The 21536-nt window shown below is 35.7% G+C and overlaps 1 long non-coding RNA gene across 1 annotated transcript in view; it reads left to right on the top strand.

Moving 5' to 3' along the window:
- Positions 1 to 10734: 10734 nt before the first annotated feature.
- Positions 10735 to 21536, top strand: part of LOC138175734 (uncharacterized) — a 53181-nt gene continuing 42379 nt past the window's right edge. Inside the window, exons 1-2 of the long non-coding RNA XR_011172074.1 lie at positions 10735 to 10936; positions 11511 to 11546. This is a non-coding gene — a long non-coding RNA (uncharacterized lncRNA). The remainder of the gene's footprint in view (positions 10937 to 11510; positions 11547 to 21536) is intronic.

Genomic DNA, 21536 nt, shown 5'->3' with positions numbered 1-21536 from the left:
GAAGGAAGGAAGGAAGGAAGGAAGGAAGGAAGGAAGGAAGGAAGGAAGGAAGGAAGGAAGGAAGGAAGGAAGGAGGGAAGGAAGGAAGGAGCGAAGGAACAAAGGAACGAAGGAACGAAGAACAAAGGGAGGAAGGAAAGGATGTATGAACTGACTGTGGCATTAATAATATACTCTATTCAATTAGAAAAAAGAAAAGTTTCAGGAAAATGGATAGCTAAGCCACTGATAGGAAGGGTCCCCACTTCACAGTTTTTTTGGAGTGACTCTAGACTAGTCTTTATTTTTATAACTCTACTATATAGTGAGGAAACTGAGGTTTAAAAACCTCAAGTGACTTGGCTAAGTTAACAGTCTAGTTCATGACAAGCCTGGGACCTGAATCCAGGTCTGCCAAGCCCTACATCATCGGTTTTCCAAAGCTTGTATCCACAGAGCAAGCAGCAGATGAATTTCCAATAGCCTCTGGACTAAGCAGCCAGGGATCCTTACTGAGGAGAATAAATGCCTCCCTATGAACACCTTATAATTGTTGATTTATTATGAGCCGAAACATAGGTGTTTTTCTGAACCAGAATGTTCTCATGGACTATAAACATCAGGTTTTAGGAAATAGATAGGCTTGGGAAATTTCTATAATTCATGTGGCACATCTGGAAGGAGTTAGAGTGAGGTGTAGCTGCCCTGAAGTGCACCTGTGTTCTTTGGCAAAAGTGTAACTTCTGGTGTAACAAAGATAGCAGTGTCCCCTGGTGGAGGATACTGGCTTGGTCCAGGGCCTAGACTTTCTACCCCTTGGTCCTTTATTTCTTTCCCCCTGATTCAGGCAAATTGTGCAGTGGAGTAAGTGTACTACATGTACACTCAACACATAACCAATTCATTCTTACAGGTAAGGAACTGAGGCCCAGAAAAGTATTTTTTTCATACCCTACTTTTATTATTATTTATTTTTTTATTTATTTGATATTTGATAATGTTTATTATTATCCCTATTTTATTACATACCCTATTACTTACATGACCCAATGTCACATAAGCAGTAACCAGCAGAAAGAGAATTGGTCTTTGGACTCCAAACCCAACATTCTTTCAAACAAATTGCCTCTCCAAAGATGCCAAAGTTATTCCAAGCACATAGAATAAGCATCTGACTCCTGCCTATCATGCCACATCCTTTGTTGTCGTTAAGTTGAATTGATAAAAAAAAAAACTCATATTTATATTATACTTAAAAGTTTACAAAGCACTCATCTCCCAGTAACCCTGAGAAATAGGCAGTATAATAAGTATTATTCCCACATCAACAACAAGGAAACAGACATTTTAAAAGGTTAAGTGATTTGTGTATTGTCACTTAAGTGTTTGAGGATGGATACGAACTTAAATGTTCTGACATGTGGTCCCATCCCCTATCCACCATGCCACATGTGCAAGAAACTTTTTAAACTCTCCCTTAAGGGTTTATATTTATTCCCATACAATTTCATCTTACTTTCTGTTTACCATTCTTACAAGTTGAAATCTTATTCTTTCTACTGATAATTATATATTGTTCTGAGTACTGTACTAGGAGCTAGGAGAGAGGAAAAGTTTAGATAAGATACTGTCCCTGTTCACATGAGGTTTTAAGTCAAGGAAAGAAGGAAGGAAGGAAAGAGGGAAGGAAGGAAAGAAAGACGAGAGAGGGAGGGAGAAAATAAGGGCATTCATCATTTGCTAGCTTTCTAGACCAGCTGGACTAATTAACAACTCTACCAACAGTACAACCATGTATCTGTTTTCTTTTAGTACCTCCTACATTGGTCAGTTCTCACTTTTTGTCATCTTTTACAATCTAATAGGTCTGAGATGGAACCTCAATGTTACTTTAATTTGTATTTCTCTCATTATTAGTGATTGACAGTATTTTTTCTTATGACAGTAGACAGCTTGGATTTCTTCCCTTGAAAACAGGTATAGCCTTGACCTGATATGTCCTGCTAGGTATTTTTCCTAGAGGATTCTATTGTCTTCTCTCTGCATTCATTCTGTATTATTTTCAGTTTGCCCAGTTTTATTATTCATCATATTCATAACTGGTTATCGCTCTCCCATTCTTATGGTCAACATTCTTGCATTTTCTGTCTTTCCCGGTTTTAATTTCCATAGAGCTTTTCTAGTCCACTATAAAGTTCTCTGCTTGATCCCTTGCCTCTGGTGAAGATCTTTAAAATTTTGCTACATTTACCTTTGATTTGGGGTGTGTTGTTATTTCATTTACATTTTTGCAGTTACTATGTATATGATTTTCTTAGGCCTGCTTCCTTCACTGTAGATCAATTCATAAAGATGTTAGTATTCATCATTTTTTAGAGCAAAGTAATATTCCATTACATTCACCTACCACAATTAGTTTAGCCATTACTCAATTGATGGGCAGATATACTTTGTTTCCAATTCTTAGCTATTACAAAAAGCGGTGCTATAAATATTTTGAAGTATTGGGGGATCTTTTATTTTTTTAATGTATTACCTTGGATAATTTTATTTAGACTATGTTCCAACTAATAATACTTGTGTAGAGAATTTTAATAGATTTTTATACAACTGAGACTTTTTTCCCTTTAGCACACACATATATGAATATATGTGTATGTATGTATATATATATATGTGTGTGTGTTTGTGTAGACGTATATAAATGGTTCAAATGGTGGTTGTTCATTTTAATTATTCCTATTGTTAATATTATCATGGTTAGTAGTAGTGTTATTTTTCTTTTTAATATTACCCTTTTTGGTAATATTAGTATTCTTCCATTTTGGTCCTTAACATTGTGATTAAACTGATCTTCTACATTCTATCATTTTTATTGTATCATATATGTACATACACACATACGCGTGAGTGTGTGTGTTGAGTGTAGAGATAAAGTTAGAGGTAGAATTAGGGTTAGAGATTCTAGGTTAGTCTGATTTGAATTGTTCTTACTGAATCCATGCTGACATTTATATTCCAGTTATATATAATCTACTTCCTCCCATCCCAAGGTAGTAGCAGATGTAGAGTACTATCCATTTCTTCCAATCATTTAGCTTTCTTCTGATGGATTTGGAACAACATACTTCCTCAAGTTGACACTTCTTAAAGACTCTATATTCTGTTATATTATGTAATCTGAGCAGGTATTGGTGCTTGTCTACAGAAACTGTGGAATATGCCATTTTTATGTCCTCCTGACCCTGCTGGCAGGAGTCAGAGTTTAAATTATAAGCTCTTTTATTTCAGGAACGTCTAGTGGAGCTGTCTCACTGGCTGGACTTCTCTCTCTTGGGTCATTATATATGTCAAATTTGGTTTGGCCAAAGACATTTATTGTTGGAGTTCTCCAATTGCAAACTTTCCATTGAAAGTGACTTCTCAGTGTCATCTTAAAATTCCCCGAAATTAGACTAGCATGTGATTCTAAACCACCCTGCTCTTATTAAATCCATGATTATCTCCTCCAAGAAGTCTTTTTGGACTGACCCAAATACTGGGTTATATTGGGTTTGGGATATTATAATTGCTTTTCATTGTCAATCAGTGAATAAAGAGGGAGCTAGCTGTGGATGAGAAGTTTATATTGGGTATTAGAAATTATAATTGTTTTTGTGTTATTACCTGCTTATTTTTAATTCGCTGTTGGTCCCACATTGGCCAAGGCACTATTTCCTCCTTATAGTGAGTCTCAAGCTTCTCCTCCACAGCTATGCTCCCTAGGGGTGCTCCCTTTTTATTTGCTGATTGACAAAATGAAGACTGCCTCCCACATGAAGGTCAGGGATTGTACATGGAATTTCTTAATCCCATGAAATATAAAGGTCTGATAAACCCAAAGGTTTTGCGAGTTAGTAATAAAATCCTTTTCCAACCTTTGCTTTTTAATATGTCCCAGCATATAGTCTTCTCCACTTTCCCCTTCCTCCTTCAACCTCCTCAACCTCCAACCCTTTTTGTTCCAACCTCTTCAAAAATCCATATGTGAACTCCATGGAAAATTTGTGCCATATGTTTCCAATTCATTCACACCTAACTTCTTGGAAAGTGGTTGGCTAAGCCTTATTTTGTCCAAGAAACCTTTTGAACCTTTATCCCATCTCATCATTTAAAATAGGAAGTTAAAATTGTTGCCAAGAGTAAAATAACAAGAAAGCCATTTCCAAGAACATTTTCAGTCTCCAAACTGAATGTATCTTCACTCTCATTGAATGGAAAAACCAAAAGCACCACGGACGGACCTCACAAGCACTCATCACATGTGGCCTCACGTACAAAGCAGGCCCCCAGGTGCAGCTCCATAAATCCAGGAGTATCCTGGGTAAAATTGCATTAACTTAACGGACCATCCTAGCTCACTCTCCAACTTTTCCTGTATCAATACAGTACAGCTGTGTTTCTGTGAAAACAAGGGCAACAGAAAAGGAGAAAAACACTATTTATAAGGGCTGTCTAGATTAGCGAGTCACATCATTTCAATAGCCCTGAGATATATACACAGCTGACTACTTATGCAAATTTCAGACCTCCTGTTTGAACAAAAGGTTACTGAGGAACATAACCTGGAGCTTTTATTGCTAATGAGGCATTTATTTCCATTTGAATATAGAAGTGTGTATTTTTTCCCTTTTTATGGTGTATCATAATTGTGTCTAATAATATAAAAATAACGTTGAGCCTTTATCTCCACATGGCTTAGACATCAGACACAAATTTCATGTAATTTCCAGTTGTTAGGGGCATGTGAAACACTTATTGATTTCTCCCACGTCTCTGTACAGTTTGTAGACTTGTTGCCGCCCCAGGTGTCCATTTGAAATGAGAAACTCCATTACCTTTGTTCACTTTTAAGTGCTGTGCGTTCTTTAGGCATTTTTTTTAAAATCAATGATTGTAATAATAATGAAGCTACTAAGAAGAGCTGAAGAGCTATGTTTGGTTTCTTCATCAATTGGAGGAGGAAAAAAAAATAAAACCTGCTAGGAGGCCTGAGCACAGACTCATACAGTTTTACTTCCAGGGTTGTTTTTTAATCTGTCTATTAAAGGAATCCTACAATGGATGAAGGATATAGGAGGCCTTCCCTGCGGAGAAAAGGCCATTTCTGTTGCTACTTAGGCCTTTGGGCTTTATCCCTATAGGGTGTGCAAGAAATGATATGGATAAAGAAATATACGATTGGAGTTGGTCAGAAGAATTAGGTAAGCTCCATGAATTTGATGTTTTATACTTTGATGAAGCTGTGATCCCGCTGATGTGAATATTCCCTCCAATGGTACATCCACTGGTACATCTCATTCTGTCTGATTCTAGCCCAAGTCCTTTCTGAGATCCAGGCCCTCCTTCTCAGAGAGCTAGGCCCCCCTGGCAGGCACTCATTCCATCCAAAGCACTGGAGGTTTTTCTCTAGATCTCTTGAGGTTGAATAGATATCAGTGGAGTCTAGGGGATGTCTTTTGGTTATCTCTTACTGTACCTACATGGCCATTGTGAATCTACAGTTAGCCCTTCAGCATCATGACTTTCCCCATCACAGTTTTGATATGTTGTGGGTCAGAAAAAGAAATTAAATGGGAATTTGGGGGGAGTTTTGCAGAAGCAGCAGGTGATTCATATAAGCCAGCAGATGACACAGAAAAAGCTTAGAAACTCAGAAATGCAAAATACATACACACATATGTATATGTGTATGTGTGTATATATATATATACATATATATAGCATTGTATAACATCAACCCAAATTTTATAATAAGGTACTTTAAACATCCCATAAAAGAAAAAGAAAAAATTAGACTTCTCTGGTATGAAGAGAAAGCCAAAAATCGTACACACGATTTCCAGATGATGAGGACACTTTGGCCCTAACCCCTTTGATGTAGAAGGGATAACTGTATTTATAAACAGCTTTTTTTTTTTTACTTTATGTCATTTTATAACCAAACATTACAAATGAAAAAAAAGAAAGATTTCAAGAACTATAATACCAATGAAACAGCAGCAACTGCCAAAGACTGCAGTATTATATACTGTCTTTAGAACATGAGGGTTTAGTTTTAATGAGAACAAGTCTCCACAATGCAAATCAAAGGGGTGAGGGGCACCACATCTTCACACCCTACCTTCAAATCATAGGTTCATAGACCTGGAAGGGACTTTGGATGTCATTCAGTTCAATCCTTTCATTTTACAGTTGGAAAAACAGAGGCCAGAGAAGTTAAGTGATTCACCCAAGGTTGCACAGCTAAGTAAGTGACAGAACCAGGATGAGAATATAGTGCCACTGATTCCAAATTCACTATTCTTCCCACTTCACAAGGCTGCTTCCTATTCAAAACTATTGCTTGTCGTTTTACTATTAGAGCTTTAGCTTTTTTTTCTGTCTTGAAGGTTTTTGGGTTATTGACTCCTTTTTTAGATACATGCATCTGGGCAAAATAATATACATGATATACCGTGCAACAATATATTTATGCATGAGAGACAGTGTGATATATTTTCACATCTTAATTGTAATATTATTATCAATTTACTCGCTAATAAGGTCTTCTGACTTCAGAGCCAATTGTTTCCACTGTATCATTGCATCCAAATGTTATTTCTCCCAATAGAATATAAGTCCCTTGATGGCAAAGACTATTCAATTTTTGTCTTTGCTTTCTCAAAGCATGGCATAGTGTCTGACACATAGAAGCACTTAGAAAATGCTAATTGATTGATACATCATTCTGCTCTCTCTCTTTCTTTTTCTCTCACTTTCTTCCTCTCTCTTTCCTTCCCTATCCTTTCTTCACCTACTCTTTTTTTTTTGCTTTTTGGAGGGCATTTGAGGTTAAGTGACTTGCCCAAGGTCACATGGCTAGTTTTGTGTGTGTGTGTTTGTGTGTGTGTGTGTTAAGTGTCTGAGTCTGGATTTGAACTCAGGTCCTCCTGATTCCAAGGTCGGTGCTCTACTCACTGCACCACCTAGCCACCCCAACCCACTCTCTCTTTATAGAATCTGTATTATATATAATATACATAAACACATTTATCTATTATATAATGTATCTACCTATATATGCCATATATGACATTGTATGTTGATTTATATTATCATATATCATAAGTCAATATAATACATTATATTATAACTTAAGATGTATGTGATAAAAGCATAAGCATTAAGATATATAATGTAATTTAATACATAATGTAATTAATTATATTATTATAAAATTATATAATATATAAACTGTTTTATAATATATAATAAAAGTATACATAAGCAAATATATACACATGTGAATATATGGGTGGATATTTACACATACACATATATTTCTTTTTAGTGATATATATATATATCTTATAATTATTGAAGATATATGACAGTAGATCAATCTTTATGTTGTATATATAGCATGTATATGTACATATTTATGTATATATGCAAAGAGAGACCAATTAATTCTCATGTACCTTTAACAATTAAATGATATATAACAATTAAATGATATATAAATAACACTGAAGACATGTGTATGTGTGTGAATATATTCTCATGAATAATTATATATACACACACATATGACTGAATGTTTAGATCTCACCAATAATGCCTACAGTACTTGTTGTTTCTTTCATTTTCTATGTATAAAGGACTATTTATTGGTAATTTTCATTTACTTAATAGATAGTAAGGAATCTCATAATTACTTCTACTAAATGACTATTATAGCATTCTTACAGTTAGTTACATTTTCTTTTCTTCCCTTTTATTCTAAACTTAAGAAATAAAACAAGTATTTCCAAAACAAAGAAAAAAAAAAGATAATTGCACATGAAACTGCTAATCTGTTATGTAGAATTTGCTATTCCTTTTATGTATATAATAAAAGCTATCATATAACTCTTTTCCCCTTTTTATCTTCCCTCCCCCACACTCCACTATAGAGATGGCTACCATTAGACACAAATATGTGTATGTGTAACTCATTCTATACATACTTAAATTTTTTTCAGTTCTTTCTTTGCAAATTGCCAGAAATTATTTTACTGAGTTATAAAAAATACTAACAAAATTCATTTGGAAGAAGAAAAGTTCAAGAATATCAACTAATGAAAACTAAATGATAAAAAAAATATCTGTAAAGGAAGGACATTTACCGGTACCAGATTTTAAACTATATTTTAAGGTAGCAATTATCAAAACTCTCTGGTACTGACTAAGAAACTGAAAGGTAGGTCAATGGAACAGAATTGTAGTACACAGAACTAAAGATGGACAGAGCTTTGAACCTTAGTCTAAAACTACTGAGTTATTATTTTAGTTTTGGAAGTCCTTGAGCTGAGGGAATCTTATTGGTTTTTTTGTTTACTATTTTTTTTTTTAAGCAATCAGTGTTAAGTAACTTGCTCAAGGTTACAAGGCCAGGTGTTTCTGGGTGGGTGCTAAGTGTCTGAGCCTGGGATTCGATCACCAGGTCATGCTGACACTGGAGCCAGTGCTCTTTGCTCGCTGTGCTACCTGGACGCCCCTACTATTTTTAATAATAACTCTTCTAAGATTATTAATAACAGAAAAAGAATAAACACAAAGCTTAGTGCCTTTTCCTCTAGGCTAAGAAAAAAGTAAACAAAATTAGTTTAGAAGAAGCAGGAGCCTCAGGCAAAGTTCACTTAAGAAGTCCAAGACTATTTAAAAACTTCCCAGTTTAAAATCTTCTGCAGCAAGAACAGAATAGAGGCTAGGACTAAAGAAAGGGCACACCCAGGAGGCTAGTGGAGGAGAAGAAATGAGAAAGAATCTGGTCTCTTTACAAAATTCTAAAGGGGTGGGGCAGAGGAGTGATTACCATTTACTTTCTTTTTTAAAATATATTTTTATTTCGTTAAATATTTCCCAGTTACATTTTAAAATGTAACAATAATCTTTTAGAATTTTGGTCTTTAAGTTCTCTCTTACCCTCCTGACACTCCTGACTCTTCCCAACCCATTGAGTAGGTAAGCGATATAATAGCAATTATACATATGAAATCACACAAAACATTTCCACACAAACACACATGCAAAATGCAAGAAAAATAAGGAAAGTGAAAAGAGTGTGTTTCAATCTGCACTCAAAATTTATCAGTTCTGTCTCTAAAAATGGATAACATTTTTCATCATGGGGTCTTTGTATCTATCTTGGATCATTTTATTGATGAGTACCTAAGTCTTTCACAGTTGATGAGTTACAGTATTGCTTTATTATGTAAGTGTTTTCCTGGTTTTTCTAACTTCAATTTGTATCAGTTTATATGTCATCCTTGGTTTTTTTTTCCCTAAAATCATCTTGCTCATCATTTTTTAATAGTATAATATTGTTTCATTGCAGTCATCTACCACAACTTGTTCAACCATTCCCTAATTGATGGGCATTCTCTCAGTTTCCAATTCTTTGCCATCACAAAAGGAGTTGCTATAAATATTTTTGTTCAAGTAGGATCTTTTCCCTTTAAAAAAATCTTTTTGGGGGGATATATATACCTCATAGTGGTATTGCTGGGTTAAAGGGTATGTATAGTTTTATAGCCCTTGGGGCATAGTTCCAAATTGTTCTCCAAAATAGCTGGACCAGCTCACAAATCCACCAATAGTGAGTTAGTGTACCTGTTTGTCTACATCTTGTCCCACATTTCTCATTTTCCTTTTTATGTCATGTTAGCCAATCTGATAGGTGTGAGCTGCAAACTCAGAGTTGTTTTAATTTGCACTGCTCAGGTCAATAGTGATTTAAAGTATTTTTTCATGTGACTATATATAGCTTTGATTTCTTCTTAAAACTGCCTATTCGTATCCTTTGATGATTTATTTATTGAAGAGCAATTCATATTCTTAAAAATATGACTCAGTTCTCTCTATATATGAAAAATGAAGCCTTTATCAGAAAATCTGACTGTAATTTCCCTTCCCCCACCCCCACCCCGTTTCCTGCTTTCTTCCTAATCTTGGCTGCATAGCTTTTATTTGTGCAAAAACTTTAAAATTTCATGTAACCAAAATTATCTATTTTGCTTCCTGTGAGTAATTTTATTCTCTTTATTCTCTTACTTGGAAATAAATTTTTTTTCTTATACATAACTCTAACAGGTAAGTTATTCCATGCTCCCTTAATTTGCTTATGATATCACACTTTATGTTGAAATCATGTACCCATTTTGACCTTATCCTTGTATACATTGTGAAATGTTGGGCTAGTTTCTGCCAAACTGCTTTCCAGTTTTCCCAGCAATTTTTATCAAATGGTGAGTTCTTGCTCCAAAAGCTTGGATCTTTGGGTTTATCAAACACTAGATTACTATAATCATTTACTATTGTGTGTTACACACCTAATCTATACCACTGATCAACCATATATTTCTCAGCACCAATTGTTTTCATGATTCCCACTTTGTACTATAGTGGTAGATCTGGTACTGATAAGCCACATTCCTTCACATTGTTTTTTTATCGATTCTCTTTATATCCTTGACCTTTTGTTCTCCCTGATGAATTTAGTTGTTGTTTTTTCCCTAGATCTACAAAATAATTCTTTGGTAATTTGATAGGTATTACATTAAAAAAGTAAATTAATTTAGGTAGAATTGTTATTTTTATTTTATTAGCTCAGCCTGCCTATGAGCAATTAATATTTCTGCAATTGCTTAGATCTGTCTGTAGTTGTGTTGAAAGTGTTTTGAATTTGTGTTCATATAGTCCCTGAGTTTGTCTTGGCAGATAAACTCCCAAGTATTTTATATTGTCTTCAGCAATTGCACATGGAATTGTGCATCTCTTCCTCCTGGACTTTGTTGGTGATATATAGAAAAGCTGATGACTCATGTGGATTTATTTTATATCTTGCAACTTTACTAAAGTTGTGAATTATTTCAGTTAGTTTTTAATGCATTCTGTAAGTATACCATCATCTCATCTGCAAAGAGTGATGTTTTTGTTTCCTTGTTGGCTCTTCTGATTCCTTCCATTTCTTTTTTTTTTTTTTTTGTCTTATTGCTATAGCTAGCATTTTAGTACAATATGGAATAATAGTGGTGATAATGGACATATTTGCTTCACTCCTGATCATATTGGGAAAGCTTCTAGCTTATCTCCATTATGTATAGTGCTTATTCTTGGTTTTAGATAGATACTAGTTATCATTTTAAGGAAGTTTCCATTAATTCCTATGCTTTCTAGTGTTTTTAATTGGAATAGAAGTTGTATCTTGTTCAAGTCTTTTTCTGAATCTATTGAGAGAATCATATGGTTTTTGTTATTTTTTTATTGATATGGCCAATTGTGCTGATAATTTTTCTAATGTTGAATTCACCCTACATTCCTGTTATAAATCCCACTCAGTTATTGTATGATCCTTATGATATATTGCTTTAATCTTCTTGCTAAAAAACTTTAAAGTTTTTGTATGAATATTCATGAGGTAAATTGGCCTATAGTTTAACCCTCTGTTATTTTTCTCCCTGGATTAGGTACCAAAACCGTATTTGTGTCATAAAAGAAATTTGGTAAGACTCTTACTTATTTTTTCAAATAGTTTATATAGCATTGGGATTAATTGCTGCTTAAATATTTGGCAGAATTCACTTTTAAGTCCATCTGATCTGGGGACTTTTTTCTTAAGGAGCTCATTTATGTTTGTTCAGTTTCTTTTTCTAAGATAGATATTTAAGTATTCTATTTCCTCTTCTGTTAATCTGGGCAATTTATATTTTTTGTAAATATACATTCAATTCATTTAATTTGCCATTTTGGGTAGCATATAATTGGTGAAAATAACTCCTAATAATTGCTTTAATTTCACCTTCATTGGTAGTGCATTGACTGTTTTCATGTTTGATATTCATAATTTGGTTTTCTTCTAAAACTCAAATGAGTCAATATCTTATCTATTTTAATTATTTTTCATAACACCAGCTCCTACTTTTATTGGTTATTTCAATGTTTTTCCTCCTCTTTCAGTTTCATTAATCTCTACTTTGATTTTTTAGGCTTTCCATTTTGGTATTTAAATTGGGAATTCTTTATTTACCCTTTATCTAGCTTTTTTTAAGCTGCATGGCCAATTTATTGATCTGATTTCTCTCTCTTTTATTGATGTACATGTTCAGAGATATAAGTTTTCACCTAAGTACTTCTTTGACTGCATCCCACAAATTTTGGAATGTTGTCTCACCATCTTTCTCTTTAATGAAATTATTGATATTTTCTATGGTGTGTTCTTTGACTCTCATTCTTCAAGATTAGATTATTTAGTTTCCAATTAATTTTATTCTACACTTCCATGGCACTTTATTGAGTGCAATTTTATTGCACTATGGTCTGGGAAAGGATAACTTAATATTTTTGCATTTATTTGTGATCTTTCTATGCTTGTTATATAGTCAGTTTTTGTGAAAGTGACACATGAAGCCAAGAAAAAGGTATATTTCTTTCTAATCCCATTCAGTTTTCTCCAGAAGTCTTCATATTTAACTTTTTAAAAATTCTATTAATCTCTTTACCTTCTTTCTTATTTATGGTTAGATTATTCTAGCCCTGAAAGTGGAAAGTTGTTTTCCCCCACTAGTATAATATTACTGTCTATTTCCTCCTGTAAAGGAAATTAACTTTAAAAATTTGGATGCTATGCTGTTTGGTGTATATTTGTCTAGTATTGATATTACTTCATTGCCTATGGTACCTTTTAGCAAGATTTATTTTCCGTGCTTATCTCTTTTAATTAGATCTACTTTTGCTTTTGCTTGGTCTGAAATCATGATTGCTACTACTCTTTGGCTTTGTTTTTTTCCTTCAGCTGAAGCATAATAGATTCTGCTCTAGCTCCTTATTTTAACTGTGTGTGTATTTCTGTTTCAAGTGTGTTTCTTGGAAACAGTATATTGTTGCATTCTGGTTTCTAATCCAGTCTTCTATCCACTTCAGTTTTGGGGGTGAATTTTCCCATTCATATCCACAGTTACAATAACTAACTGTGCATTTCCTGCAATCATATTTTCTTCTGTTTACCCTCCCCTCTCTCTTTTTACCCTTTCCTTCCTCAGAAATCTGTTTTGTTTCTGACCACTGCCTTCTTTTACTCACCCTCCCTTTTATGACTCCCCTCCTCTTATCTTCTTCTCTGACTTCTATGTTAGGTAAGAGAGATTTCTATACCTAACTGAGTGTGTATGTATATTCTTCCCTCTTTGAACCAATTCATATTAGAGAAAGTTTTAAATGTTGCCCACCCCATCCCCATTTTCTACTACACTTTAAAAGTTTTCCTTTGCACACCACTTTTATGTGTTGTAATCTTCTCCATTCTCTCTTTTCTGCCCTCTCCCAATGCCTCACTCTTTCTTATCCATCCATTATTTTTAAGATAATTTCAACATAATCAATTCACTCCCATGCCCTCTGTCTACTTGGAGTCCTTCTAACTGCTTTGGTAATGATAAAGTTGTTAGAAGTTACATGTATTATCTTTCCACATAGGAATGTAAACAGTTTTACCTTACTGAGTCCTTTATCATTTCTCTTTTATGTTTACCTTTTTGTGATTATCTTGAGTTTTATATTAAAAAGTCAGACTTTCTATTCAGATTCTGTCTTTTTGTGAAGAATTCTTTAAAGTCCTCTATTACATTAAATATCCACTTTTTCCTTGCAGGAATATGTTCAGTTTTGCTGACTAGATTATTCTTGTTTGTAATCTTGGCTACTTTGCCTTCCAGAATATCATATTCCAAGCCCTCTGCTTCTTCAACATGGTAGCTACTAAATCCAATATATCACGAATGTGGCTCCATGGAATTGAAATAGTTGCTTTCTGGTTCTTTGAAGTACTTTTTCTTTGACATGGGACTCTGGAATTTGACTTTAATATTCCTAGGAGTTTTCATTTGGGGATCTCTTTCAGTTTGTAATAGGGATTCTTTCAGTTCCTATTTTACCTTCTGGTTCTTGGATATTGGGGTCATTTTATTTTATAATTTCTTGAAATATGATATCTAGAATCTTTCTTTAATTGGGGGTCTCAGTTAATCCAATCATTTTTAAATTATCTATCCTTGATTTTTTTTCTAGGTCAGTTGTTTTTCTGATGACATATTTCACATTTTCTTTTAGTTTTTTTTATTTTGTTTTATTGTATCTTAATGTCTTGTGGAATCATTAGCTTCCACTTACCAAATTCTACTTTTTAAGGATTAATTTTCTTCAGTGATTTTTTTGTATCTCTTTTTCCATTTAAACAATTCTGTTTTTTAAGGTTTTATTTTCTTCAGTATTTTTTTTTGGTGCCTCTTTTACCAAACTGTTCATTGTTTTTTCATCATTTTCTTCTTTCACTCTTATTTCTTTACCTAATTTTTCCTCTACCATTCTTATTTTATTTTATGTTTAAACTGAGCTCTTATAGAAATTCTTGTTTGTTTTGTATCCACATTACTTTTTTTTTTCCTTTGAGGCTTTGCTTGTAGTTGTTTTAACATTGTTGGTTCCTTCAGAGTGTGTTTTGATCTTCCTTGTGACCATAACTTTTTACAGCCACGTTTGTTCATTTTTCCATCCAATTTCTTGACTTCTTGATTTACCTTAAGATTGGGTTTTGTTCCTAGTGTGTAGTGGTCTCTGTCCCAAGCTTCAGATTTTTCATGCTGCTGTTTATGGAGCTAGTTCTGGGAGTCCATAACTTTTTGGTGCTTCTAACACAGCTTGATCCAAGGAGAGGTGTGGTCACTGCTCTCCTGGCCTATGCTCTGGTCTTTACCCAGGAAGAGACCTTGATCCCCTGCAGCTACAAGTGCTCCTTTTGTCCCTGAAACAGTGACTAGGGCCCCTTGGTGATCTCTTTATCTCCTATAGATTTAACTGTCAAGTATATGCAGATGTCTTTTGAATTGATATATTGTCCATTATTCCTCTCTTATACCTCTGACTACCTTCTGTACATTTCCAATGACTGCAGATATCCCACAAATTTAAACTTAAGATGTCTAGAATGTTATTTTCCCACCTCTCCTACCACAGAATTTCCTCTTTCCATGCTTTCCTATTTCCACAATATCACCCCTCTTCATAATCTCAGAGAGTAAATGGAAATGCCCCACCAGTAGATTCTTCCTGTAATACATTCTATACACCTTAAGAGAATGGCTCTTTGCCCCTCTCCCAGACCTGTTTGAAACCTCTGAGTTCTGCCTTGTGGTGGTTTCTGACTTGCTCAAAAAGACTTAAAGGCAGTTGGAATTGGCAGAGCCCAGTGCTGCCTTCCCTATTCACATGTTAATAAAGTTGGCTAACAGGATGAGCTGAGCACAGGGCTAAGGTTAAAGGGGAGTTTGAATGCAAAGCCACTATTCAGTACTCATAGACATGTACTCATACACATACAAATCGAACTTTGAATTCATGAATGCCAGTGAAGCACTCAAGCTGTCCATCTGTTTTTCCTCACTCTCTTTACATTTATATTTATCTACCGGGCTTTTGCTACCTCAGATTTCTCTAGAACCTACTGACATTAAATCTTTTTCACCTTGAAACTGCCTCATTCTGGGATCTAGAATTTAAATTCTGTTTTCCCAGCCTTGATAACCTAACCCACACTTTCAATGTTTGTCATTTTTTGTGTTTATTATTTACGCTTGAAGCAAGAGTGCATTCACTCTAAGGTATTTAGTTAATTTGTGATGTTTAGAATGATAACAATAACACTACTAATAATAGCTAGCATTATTATGTTCCAGGCACTGTGCTAAGCAGTGGGAGATAAATGCTATTATTATCTCCATTTTACATATGAGGAAACTGAAGCAGATAACAGTTGGATGATTTGCCCAACTAGGAAGTGTCTGATGCCAGATTTTTTTAGCTCATGTCTTCCTGACTCCAGTCCCAGCACTCTATCTACTGTGCCACCTAGAATCATTGAATGTTAGATGTGCTAGGGACCTTTGAATTGATTCATCTATTCCAACCTCCTCTTTTAATAGATGAAGAATTTTTGGGATGATTCAATCATTTTCAATCATGTTTGACTCTTCATTACCTAATTTGGGGTTTTCTTGGCAAAGACACTGACATGTCTTTGCCTTTTCCTTCTCCAGCCCATTTTATAAATGAGGAAACTGAGGCACGCGTGTTAAGTGACTTGCCCAGGGCCACACAGCTAGTGTCTGGGTCCAGATTTGAATTTATAAAGATGAGTCTTCCTGACTCCAGACTACTGTAGCACTGTATCTACAATGCCACTTAGATGCTCAGATGAAGAAACTGAGACTAAAAAGTCAGACAATTATTTGGAATGAATTAGGACTAGAGGACAAATCGTCCTTTGGGTGCTCTTTCCCTAACTCCTTCCTGCCTCTTCAAAAATAAATGATTTGGGCAAGACATGAACATCTCCATGTATCCAGGGTCAAAGAGTAGGGTATTATGACCATGACCATGGGTTAAACATAATAGGGGGTTATTGGAGAGTCTGGATCCTCCTCATCATGCCTGTATGACCACAGGATCGTAGAATAATAGGATTTGGACTTTCAGGGAGCATTAAAGAGAGATCATCTTGTCATAATCCTTCATTTTGCATATATTTCCTTTCATTACTTTGTACTTATTAAGTGCCTACAGTGTTTAGGGCTTGTTCAGGAGGAATACAAGTTTAATATAGGGCATGGATGGCTCCTGACCATCATAGACCTTATAGTCATACAGACATATAAGACACAAATAGAGGTAATTGTAATATATGATATTACATAAGTGAATTTTATTTTATTTTTTCATAAGACCTAGGATATCATGGATATAGGAAACTCCACAGAAGGAAACTCCAAACCAATGGAAATAGATTCCTTCTCTGAACTTTTTTTTTAGAAAGCAATCCTAGAAAATTAGGAAAAGAAAAAAATAATGTTATAAAAATGCCTGTTTTATTCCCTGAATTGAAAATAAAATAAATTTTTAAAAGAAAGAAAAAAGCAAGTAACCCGTGGCACCGAAACGCTAAACAACTAGCCCAAGGTCACAGAGTCAGTATGTGTCAGGAGGCTGGACTTGAACTCAGGTCTCCCTGATGGAGGCTACCCTATATCCTCTCCAGTGAACTAGAAAAATACAAAATAAAATGTTGTATGAGGTCAAAGGTAGGAAGCCATTTTTAAAACCAGAAGTAAGGGATTCCTTCAAAGTCTTCAATGGCAGACAGACTAAAATGTCCTCAACTTTCAGAATTGGGGGGGAGGACTGGAAATGGGTAGTTAAAAGTCTACCATCCACTCTGACAATAGACTCCACACAAGTCCTGCTTGAAGAAAAGTGCTGCTTAATCCAGGGCCAAAGGCAGTGAGTTGAACAACTGTTGACTCCACATATTCAATTCACTGTAATGTTTCCAAGAAATCAAGCAGCAGGCTTAAAAGAAATGAGGTTGGGGGCTTAGAGGAAAGTTAACAATTGATTCTCCTAACTGTTCCTTTTTTTATTGGGTTTTCATGGATGTGTGAGCTGGTGAGGAGCCTGAGGTGTTTGTTTATCATATGGAGAGCAGGTGTGGGGAGTGATCCTGAGTCAAGGCAAACTGTGCCAGTTGGTGAAAGTTTGCCAGACTAAGAAGGATTTTAAAAACATGGATTTACAGTGCTGGCTTGAACTCATTTACCTTAGCGAACACATCTTTTAAAATACATTCTCCCGTATGTTACAGACTCTGGCTTTGCCCAAATTATTCCCCTCCCTATTTGGGGAGAAGAAGGGGGCAAATTACTCCCAGCTGTCCTGCTGGGCAGAGGCTAACCCCAAGGGTGCCAACAGCTGCAACTAACAGCAGTATTTCCCAAGGGCACCACTTTCCCCTTGCCTTGCTGTTCTTTAAAGACAGGATTTGGAGAGTTTCTTTTAAGTCATTAGTTTGTCTATCCATTAGCAAAAGGGTTGCTCACACATACACAAAGCTGCTCTGGTGAGACAAAGGGTAACTCTCAGCCTGGGTTTTGTTTTTAACCAATAGAAGTTACTCAGAGTTAATGCATCCCCAGAAGGGTGTAAAATCGCCATGCATGGAAGATATTTAGACTGGGTTAAGTGCTCTGCTGAGATATGTGCATTTTAATCACAGCTCCTGAACACATCCATCACTCAGACATCTGAATGCTAAGAAGAAATCTGAAGCAACACAAAGTGAAATGAGTTACACCCACCAGAGGGGATAAGCAAATAGGCCAATATGAGGGCTTTCCAGTCTATCAGTCTGTCTGTATGACACCATCTGTGTCTCACTTGCTTTCTCTCTATTTTTCTCTTTCCCCTTCTTGCCCCCTCTTCTTTTCTCTTCCTTGGTAGGTCTGGGGTGGGGAGAAGGTAGAGAGAAGCTCACATTATCCTTGAAGACTGCTCTTGTCTTTTCCTGCTGATGACAATGAAGAACATAGGGGGTCTCACATTTGCTTTCAAAATGTCTGTCCAGATCTCCTGTATATAATTTTATAGTATGATCTGAGTCATAGCATCAGGTATAGCCATATAGACCATATTGGTCTAGACTCCCTGATTAGACCAATACCATGGGGATTGTACTTGTGCTATAGGAGGAAGGGCCCTGGGTTCAGAACCTTCCTATGAGAACCACCTTAGTGACCACAGGAAAGTCACTTAATCTTCCTAGGTTTCAGTTTCCTCATCTGTAAAATAAAGGGGTCAGATTAAATGGTCTTTGAGTTCCCTTGGAGTACTGAATCTAGGACCCTAAGAAGGTTTAAGATGGAAGCCAGTGGTTTATTTATAAGAATCCTAAAGAAATACCTTCCTCTATAGTTCACTCTCTATAGATATTATTGAATAATATATACCATATATATCATGAATAATGGCATTAAGTGAGTTCAGTTATATCCAGAACTAGATTTTTGCCCTTACTATATAATGTACTATCCTTACTGATTTGTGTCACTCAATTAAATGTTATGAGAATTTGGTAGACAGGACATGTCCAAGGTAATGGCATAATAGGAAAGAGACAGACCAGGATTCTGAGCACTTGGGTTTTAGTCCTGGTTCTTCTATTAACTACCTATGTGGCTTCAGGCAATTTACTTCATCTCGAGAGGCCTCAGCTATAAAATAATGAAACGGTAGGAACAGATATTCTTGAAGCAACTTTCTAGATCTGGAAGTCTATGATACTATGTAATTCTGTATTAGAACAGGGAGAAAAGGAGGCAAATTTTATATTAAAATTTTAAATTATAAAGTATTTTTTATTAACTTAATTTTTTCTGAGTTAAGATTTTCTTTATTCTTTGGGGGTCTTTGAGATTTTCCGTGAATTTATAGTCACTTTTTATCCAGTAAAATGAAGGTAAAGTATAAAACTTTCAAAATTAATGATTATAAAGTATCTTGAATAATTTTTAACTGATATTAAAACAGTAAGTTTGTTAGACATATGAAAGTATTTTCTGATGTTGAAAATTTTAATGTACTAAGTCATTCTCTAAGAAAGTTGAGTACATCTCCTTTGATGGATATCTTATCTAAACCATGGGTCATAGCGCTAAGAGAGCTGAAAGGGACTTAAGAGTCCATTGCCTCCACTCTTCTCATTTCACAAATGAGGTCCAAACAGATGAAGTGTCTTGTCCCGGGTTACACAGTAGGAAGAAGGAAGGGAAGGATTCAAACTCAGGTTTGCTAACTCCAAAACTAGTGGTCAATTATTAAGTGACAGAGAGGTCAAGTCCTGTAAGAGCAGAAAGGAGGAAAGAATGCCCAGTGGAATGGATAGTGACCCAGAAGTCAGAAGATGTAGTTTCTGGCTCTGGTTCTGCAAGTAACTAATCTACATAATTTTAGGTAAGCCATTTAAGTTTTCTGGCTCTTGGTTTTCTCAAATGGGAAAGGAGATAGGATAAGGTAGATGATCCCCAAGTTCTCTTCCAGATTCACGATTCTGAGATCATTGACTCCCAGGATATTCAAAGACTCACTCATGGAGGAATAGAATATGAACTGGGCCTTGAATGATGATTAGGTTTTAAACAGGTAGACAGAAGAAGGGAGTACATTCCAGGCAAGGGTAATAGGATGAATAAAGTCATGGAAAGAAATGAGCATAGATTGTTTATATCAAAATGAGACCAGTTTGGCTAAAATAGAGGGTGTAAGTTGGGAAGCAATGGGAATAAGAAGGTACAGATGGGATGAGACCAGATTTTGCAGAGTCTTGAGCACTTAGCAACAGAATTTATGTTTTCTGCAGAAAAATATAAAGAGCCATATAATTTTTTTTGGATGGGAGTGACATGATCAAAGTGATAATTTAGGGAGATGATAATTAGTGTATCGGTAAATTGAAAGAAAGATTGGAGCAGGGAGGAACTTAACTCCAAGAGGACAGATAAGTAGTTCTTAGAGCAATAAACACATGAGATGTCAGTGTAATGCCAAGCAAAGGCAATTTCCCAAGGTTCAAAATACCAGCATAGATGCTCTCCATTTTATTCAGTGACAAATTAAGAACAGAGAAAATCAAAATATAGCATAATTCAAAATACAGCATTCACCAAGTGTAATTCAATAATTTCCAAGTACTACTCCACCCCTGGACATTACATTCATTTAGTCAATCACAAAGTCCCTCTTCTAAGTACTACTCCACCCCTAGGCAGTACATTCATTTAGTCAATCACAAAGCCCCTCTTCTCAAATGGAGATTAGTTTCCAATCATAAGCAAAGTACATTCATTTAGTCAGTCACAGAGCACAAAAAAGTCAAAAGTTTCCCACCTTTGGATCACAACTGAGTAGTCCATCTACCCCAGAGTTACAACAAGCTTAAGCACAGCATTTAATACCCAAAGAGAGGTCTTTTCTTCATCTTGATCCGAGGCAAGTTCTCAGCAATCTTTGTTCCTGGGGAGACAAAGCTTAGCAAGGCCACCAGATACATTGCCAGTGTCCTCATTAATTTATTCTTTGTCTGCAGAACAGTCCTAGGACCCCTGAAAACATTAGCAAAACCCTCTTCCAGGATTTCTGTAAACATACAACAAGAAAATCCTTTTTCAGGGCTTCTGAACCAACAGCAAGGTTCCAGAACCTCTGCAACAACAGTACTGGCCTTCACCAGTGGGTGCAATTCACTCTCTGTCTGCAGAACAGTCTCAGGACCCCTGAACCAATAGCAAGGTTCCAGGATCTCTGAAACAACAGCACTGTCCTTCACCAGTGGATGAATCTGGCAAAACAACATCAAAACAGACAGACAAAGTACCAGCATAACAGCCATGTCTCCTCATCCTTGGCAGCTCTGGGTGGCAGCTCTCAAAAGTCCTGGGCAGTTCGAACTGGCCCTCAGCAATCCTCTCCATCTCTGCCTCCACGATGCTGCTTCCAAAAAATTCTTTTGCCTCTCTCTCTGCTTGTGCCTCTCTAAATTCACGTCACCAGCTCCTCCCAGTTCAGCCCTCTCTTTTCATGTCAACAAGTCCATCCCACAAGTGGGATTCACAAGC

Source organism: Petaurus breviceps, unplaced genomic scaffold (assembly GCF_028583685.1).
Source record: "Petaurus breviceps papuanus isolate PSGF00001 unplaced genomic scaffold, PetGlider_PUasm1.0 79, whole genome shotgun sequence".
NCBI lineage: Eukaryota > Metazoa > Chordata > Mammalia > Diprotodontia > Petauridae > Petaurus > Petaurus breviceps.
The sequence above is the reverse complement of the archived record's forward strand: the minus strand, read 5'-3'. Positions and strand labels throughout refer to the sequence as shown.